Below are 7,308 nucleotides of genomic sequence, written 5' to 3'. Positions count from 1 at the left end.
CTATGTACTCCTTCCGCTTTTCTGCTTTTCCTTCTTTGCTTAGGAATGGTTTCCCCATCTGAGCTCTTGATATTCATACAGGTGGTTCTCTTTTCTCTAAACGTGTCTTTAATTTTTCTGTAGGCAGTATCTACCTTACCCCTAGTGATATATGCTTCTCCATCCTTACATTTGTCCTCTAGCCATTCTTGCTTAGCCATTTTGCACTTCCTGTCGATCTAATTTTTGAGACGTTTGTATTCCTTTTCGCCTGCTTCATTTACTGCATTTTTGTATTTTCTCCATTCATTAATTAAACTCAGTGTGTCTTCTGTCACTGATTTGTACTAGCACTCGTCTTTTTACCTACTTGATCCTCTGCTGCCTTCACTATTTCATCTCTCAAAGCTACCCATTTATCTTCTACTGTACTTCTTTCTCTCATTCTTGTCAATCGTTTCCTAATGCTCTCTCTGAAATTCTCTACAACCTCTGGTTCTTTTAGTTTACCAGGTCCCATCTCCTTGAATTCCCAGCTTTTTGCTGTTTCTTCAGTTTTAATGTACAGTTTATAAACAATAAATTGTGTTCAGAGTCCACATCTGCTCCTCGAAATGTCTTACAATTTGAAACCTAGTTTATAAATCTCTTTCTTACCATTATATAATCTCTCCTGGTCTCTTCCACTTATACAACCTTGTTTCATGATTCTTAAACCGAGTATTAGCTATGATTAAGTTATGCTCTGTGAAAAATTCTACCCGGCGGCTTCCTCTTTTATTTCTTACCTCCAGTTCATATTCACCTATTACTTTTCCTTCTCTTTCTTTTTCTACAATCGAATTCCAGTCCTCCATGACTATTAAATTTTCGTCTCCATTAACTATCTGAATAATTTCTTATCTCGCATCATACATTTCTTCAATCTCTTCGTCATCTGCGGAGCTAGTTGGCATACAAACTTGAACAGATGATAGTCCCAATCCACACTTTTGACAGCATGTCTGTAATTGTTGAATTCGCAGATATTGCTAGGCGGCGACACAGTTCACCCAAAGCTGCTGGAAAAGGAGGCACAAAAGTGGAGAATTTCCTAAACCATTCCCTAGCCCCACACACGGTGAGATCAGACGACCTTGTACACTAGTGGTACAGTGCGAGATCCGCTGGCTTGGCAGGGCAGATGGGTCGTTGAGGTAGCTCATTGTTAAGAAACGCTCTTACACTGAGGTATCAGCGTAGTGGTGCTTCGTCCTGTTGAAAAAAGAAATTTCGATATCTTCTGTTAATCGTGCAAAATCTGTGCCTCCCGAGTCGGTATTCAACTTGCCTGGCATTGGAGTTAGGTAGCAGCAGCCGGCCGAGACACAAGCAGCGACAGGGGAGTAGCTCCTAACCAGGAGCGAATTGTATATTTTCATCGTTGTGCTTTGGTAGCGTAGTTTTTGAATATCTGCATGTTAATTTAATATTTAATAGACTCTGCTCTCACGTTTACGTTTGTGTTGGAAATTAAACCGATTTTGTGACATATTACAAGTTCCTAAACAGAAGCGAATTAATTAGTCTCACCTGTGTGCCTTGGTAGTTTAGTTTTTGAATTTCAGAGAGCTAGTCTAATTTATTAGACAAACTTCTTGCATTACCGTCAGTCTCTAGAGTAGAGGTCCGTAGAGTGTGTCAGTAATCCTTTGTTTGTGTGAGTAGTGTAGTTCTCCATGGTCTATGGTATAGATAGGGACTAATATTACTGTGTGCGGACGCGAGCCTAGTTGGTGACACTTCGCTCGCAGTTCCAGGTTGTGATGGCTTCGGTTACACAGCTTGAGGCTGCAGTAGATGAGCATCACTGTCGTGGGCCAGCCATGGGGATCCAGCGGAAGTCCAGAACGACCCACGAGTCAACCTACCGGTCTGCACTGGTGGCCAGCCCAGTTACTGCTCGCACTAAGATGGACTCCTCACCTGTGGTTGAGTGGAAAGCCGCCTTGTTGCGTGGCAGGTTGCAAAAGATTTCCTGGGTGGCCGAACGTAAGTCCTCCCTGCTTAGTCTGACAAACAGGTTCCATTTGCTATCTGTGGCTGACACTGTCCCTCAGCCAGATTCAGTCGCTTGTCCTGTTTCGGAGGAAGTGAATATATCCAGGTAGTCACGGAGGTGGGGATTATTGGTAGGTGGGAGCTCCAAAGTTAGCCGTGTTATGGGGCCCCTTAGGAACGTGGGTGCCAATGATGTGTGTCGCTTTGGATTGGAAGAGATTCTTTCGGGTTTCAAACGGCTATCAGAAGTGGTAAAGGCTGCCAGTCTTGCTTGTGAGATGAAAGTAGGGTTTACCATTTGCTCCATAGTCGACAGGACCGATTGCGGATCTTTGGTACAGAGCCGAGAGGTGGGTCTGAAACAGAGGCTCAGACGGTTCTGCGACCGTGCACGCTGCAGATTCCTCGACCTGCGCTATAGGGTGGCGGGGTTTCGGATTCCGCTAAATAGGTCAGGAGCCCACTACACGCAGGAGGCGGCTACACGTGCAGCAGAGGTTTGTGGCGTGGATTGGGCGGTTTTTCAGCTTAGAGGGTTTCGGGGAAACACAAAAAGGGCTTCAGGCTCAAAGGGTGCTGATCTAATACTGGAAGAACGTAGATATAGGAACCATCTGTATAACAGCTGTAAATTGTCGTAGCTGTGATGGGACAGTACCAGAACTCCAAGCGCCAATGGAAAGCAAATGATGCTCAAATCGTTATAAGCACAGAAAGTTGGCTAAAGCCGGAGATAAGTTCAGCCGAAATTTTTGCGGGGGCCTGAGGGTGTTCAGAAAGGATAAGCTAAATATAGTTGGCGGTGACATATTTATTTCTGTTGGAAGTAGTTTATCTTGTAACGAAATTGAAGTAGATAGTTCCTAACAGTTAGTATAGGTAGTGGTCATTCTTGGCAACTGCAATACAATAACGACTGGATCCTTTTACTGACTTCCCAACTCAGAGAATAAAATTGCCGAAAGGTTCAAAGAAAACTTGAGTCTAATTTCACACACATACCCGTCTCATACAATTATAGTAGGTGGTCACTTCAATATACCGTCGATATGTTGGCGAAAACATTTATTTAAATCCGGAGGTGTAAAACATCATCCGAAATTATACTAAACACATTTTTTGAAAATTATTTCGAGAAATTAGTTCATGAGCCCACTTGAATAGTAAACGGTTGTGGAAACACACTTGTCCTCTTGGCAACAAATAATCCTAAGCTAGCAAAGAGTATCAAAACGGATACAGGGTTTAGTGGACGCAGGGTTGTCGTAGCGAGAATGAACACCGTAACTCCGCGGAAATCATGATGGCCAGACGCGCGTTTGAAACGTCATCCTCCCGAATGCGAGTCCTGTTTGCTCACCACTGCACCACGTCGCTCGGTGGCGATCTTTTACAGAAGCTCGAAATTTAGCGCGGACTTCAATGCGAGATGCTTATAATAATTTCCACAACGAAACTTTGTCTCGAAACTGGCAGAAAATCCAAAGAGATTCTGGTTGTATGTAAAGTATGCTGTCGTATGTAAAGTATCAATACCTTCTCTACTATCGATGACAGTGCTGCTAAAGCATAGTTACTAAACACAGCATTCCGAAATTCCTTCATCAAAGACGACGAAGTAAATACTCCAGAATTCGAATCAAGAGCAGCTGCGAACATCAGTAACTTACAAGCTGATATCCTTGGAGTAGTGCAGCGACCTAAATCACTTAATAAAAGCAAGTCTGCAAGTGGGACGTTTGAAATTGATTTAAATGGTCACAGTAGAGATTGTTGCAAGTGTCTTGAGTGCGACGAAAAAGTGTTTCCGCCCGGAATCGAACCGGGGACCTTCTGCGTGTTAGGCAGACGTGATAACCGCTACACCACGGAAACTGCTGCCCTCTGCGCTGCACATCTGATACATCTAGTAGGACGATCGCCATTTTGGCGTAAAAATCACTTTGCGAAAACGCACAATGCAGGTATTTCGCATTCCAGTGCAACAATCGACAGCACCCTTGACTGTCTGAATGTCATCACGAATAAGAGCCGAAGAAGTCGTCGGAAATGCTCGCGGCCGAGTCCTCAGCAGCATCAGCTACTCTTTCTTTCCGTACGAGGTACCGTCAATTAGCGCAGTCGCTATTGCAAATGATGTCAGGAAAAGCAATCACTTCGTTAGCTGCAAGGAGCCTGGGCCCAGACTGTATACCATTTCAGTGTACGCTGCTGTAATCGCTCAATATTTAACAATCATATACAAGCGCTCGCTCATCGAAAGATCCGTACCCAAAGACTGGAAAGTTGCACAGATCACACCATTATTCAAGAAAGGCAATAGGAGTAAACCACTAAATTGCAGACCCATATCATTAACGTCGATGTGCAGCATGATTTTGGAACATATATTGTGTTTGAACATTACGAGGTACCTCCAAGAGAACAATGTATTGACACACTGTCAGCACTGTTATAGAAAACAAAGTTCTTGTGAAACACAACCAGATCTTTATTCACACGAAGTGTAAAGTGCTATCGACAAGGAATTTCATATTATTTCGTACTTCTAGGTTTTTAGAAGAATGAAAAGTTTGAGGCCATCCACATGAGCCCTAAAACGAATCCGTTAAACTTCGGCCGCACGATAAATCAATCAAACATAAAGGCCGTAAATTCCAATATATGCCTAGGAATTACGATTACGAATAACTGTACATCAAAAGTGGCTTGTAATCAAATTGCATCCTTATGGAATATTGTCTCAGTTACGCGACTGGATTCGTGGTATCCTGTCAGAGAGGTCACAGTTGGTAGTAATTGATGGAAAGTCATCGAGTAAAACAAAAGTGATTTCTGGCGATTCCCAAGATAGCTGTACGAACAGCTTAGATTGGAAAGAAAACGTACAAAATGTTGTGGGGAAGACGAACCAAAGGCTGCGATTTGTTGGCAGAATGCTCAGAAGATGCAACAGATCTACTAAAGAGACTGCCTAACATACATTTGTCAGTCCTCTTTTGGAGCACTGCTGCGCGGTGTGGAATCCTTACCAGACATGATTAACGAAGTACATTGAGGAAGTTCAAAGAAGAGCAGCGCGTTTTATATTATCGAGAACTAGGGGAGAGACAGTCAGTGACATGATACAGAATTTGAGGTGAACATAATTAAAACAAAGGTATTTCTTGTTGCTGCGTGATTTTGTTATGTAATTTCAGTTACCAACTGCCTCCTCCGAATGCGAAAGTATTTTGTTGGTTGACGCCGACATTGTGAGTTACAATCATCATGATAAAATAAGGGAAATCAGAGCTCACACGGAAAAAAATCTAGATGTTCGCTTTTTCTGTGCGCTGTTGGAGAGTGGAAGAACAGAGAATTCGATGAACCGTCTGCAAGGGCACTTACGTGTAATTTGCAGAGTATCCATGCAGAGGTAGATGTAGATGTAGAAGAAACCGGCATACAGCTGCTGGGGGATAGAATCCGGCAGACTGCTCTGACGTTCTATGCAATCGGCTCGTCCTGAACCTGGGCCATCAACAACACCGCAGGCCAACAGCAACTTGACCGGACTCGCTACGAGAATAATTTTCTCCACGACTGCTTGCGGGCAATTCGCCTCCACATCACAGGTGGCTAATCCTACGGCGAGAATATTTTTCTTCACAGCAGCCTGAGGACAAGCATCTTCACTACACCTAACGCCATTATAGCAAGTCAGGTAAGCGTAACACCACAACGATAGGTTTAACAGGAAAAACATTCTGATGTTTAACCGGCACACCTGCCGAGTAAGGAATACTTTCCAAATAAACGACAAGTGTCAATGGCGAAAAAAAGCCAATTCCTAATCACATTCAGGTTCGTGACATCCGTAACTGTCTATCCAGAAAAAAGCTATGTGTTTTTGCTTATCTGCAGCATGAGGAGCGTATAATGATTGAATCCTGTACAGTTTGTGAGAGGGAGGCGTTTGGAATGCCTGACTCTCGGCTGGTACAACGAGTGGACTTCTGTGAACTAGTTCAAAAACTCTCTGGACCGAGCTAACGTCCTGAACGAGCACACAGGGATTTCCACTTCCATAAACAACCAGTGTCTGGAATATGTTCGTTCCATCGGCGAATGCTTCGACTATAAGAAACGCAACGTCGAAAAAAAAAACAAAAATTGCAACATCAAGAAGGAGTTGTGTGACATAAATGAAAGTTGGTAGGCATGTTTTTACACCTGAAAGATGATGTCTATTCGAATTTCGCGCCAGTGGCATAAGAGTGGCGCTAGTAGTGCCACAATGAAGATGGAAATCAGGTATGCTTTAAATACGCGCCGTAACGGTCGTGAGCGTTAATTACCTTTGAGACTGAACAAAGTGAGTTGGTGATAGTCGAGAATCTCTTTTAAGTGGACAAAGATGCCATTATCAATACCCCACTGAGTTTGAACGTGGTCTTGTAGTAGGGCTACGAGAAGCTGGATGTTATTTCTGCGATAATGGAGAAAAAATTGGCAGGAATGTAGCAGCTACATATGATTGCTTTTAGCGGTGGTCACGAGAATGTACAGTCGCAAGAGCCCGGCCTCTGGACGGCCATGTGGCACTACCGAGGGGGAAAACCATCGTACTGTATACGCAGCGCCAATATGAGCAGCAGTTGGCACCACAGTGACACAACGAACTAAATCATTTACTTCAAGGACAGCTCCGGGCCACACACCATGTAGGGTGCATTCCACTGACCCCAAACCATCGCCATTTGTGACTTCAGTGGTGTCAAGCGAGAGTTAATTGCAGGGGAGGGTGAAGGTCTGTTTTGTATTCTGATGGAAGCTGGTTCTGCCTCGGTGCCAGTGATGACCGTGTTGGTTAGAAGGAGGGCAGTTGAGGGCCTGCACTCAGCAGGGGATTGCTTGTCCTCAGGGGATGTTTTCCAATAGGTTGACGCTCACCCACATACCACTGAAGTTCCCCCACATGCTCTACAGAGTGTCGACATGTTGCCTTGGCCTGCTCTATCACCAGATCTGTCTCCCATTGAGCACATGCGGGACATCATTGGACGACAACTCCAGCGTTATTCACAAACAGCCTTAACCGTCCCTATATTGACCGACCAGGTGCATCGGGTATGAAACTTCTTCTCACAAACTGACATTTAGCACACGTACAGCGTCATGTATACACGTTAGTGTGATTACATACAACATTATGGATGTTACACCGGTTATTAATTTACCAGCATATTATATTTGCAATGTCTTTTGTTGCACTTAATTTAACCTGAGGTCTTACAATGTTAGTCA

General features: G+C 43.9%; 1 non-coding gene across 1 annotated transcript; it reads right to left on the bottom strand.

Moving 5' to 3' along the window:
• Window positions 1–3,821: 3,821 nt before the first annotated feature.
• On the bottom strand, window positions 3,822–3,894 carry Trnav-aac (transfer RNA valine (anticodon AAC)). Its single transcript has one exon. It is a non-coding gene; the product is annotated as a tRNA-Val (tRNA).
• Between the last annotated feature and the right edge of the window lie 3,414 nt (window positions 3,895–7,308).

Source organism: Schistocerca cancellata, chromosome 1 (assembly GCF_023864275.1).
Source record: "Schistocerca cancellata isolate TAMUIC-IGC-003103 chromosome 1, iqSchCanc2.1, whole genome shotgun sequence".
In the NCBI taxonomy this organism is placed as follows: domain Eukaryota; kingdom Metazoa; phylum Arthropoda; class Insecta; order Orthoptera; family Acrididae; genus Schistocerca; species Schistocerca cancellata.
Note: the sequence above shows the minus strand (reverse complement) of the source record. Positions and strands in the feature narration are given on the sequence as shown.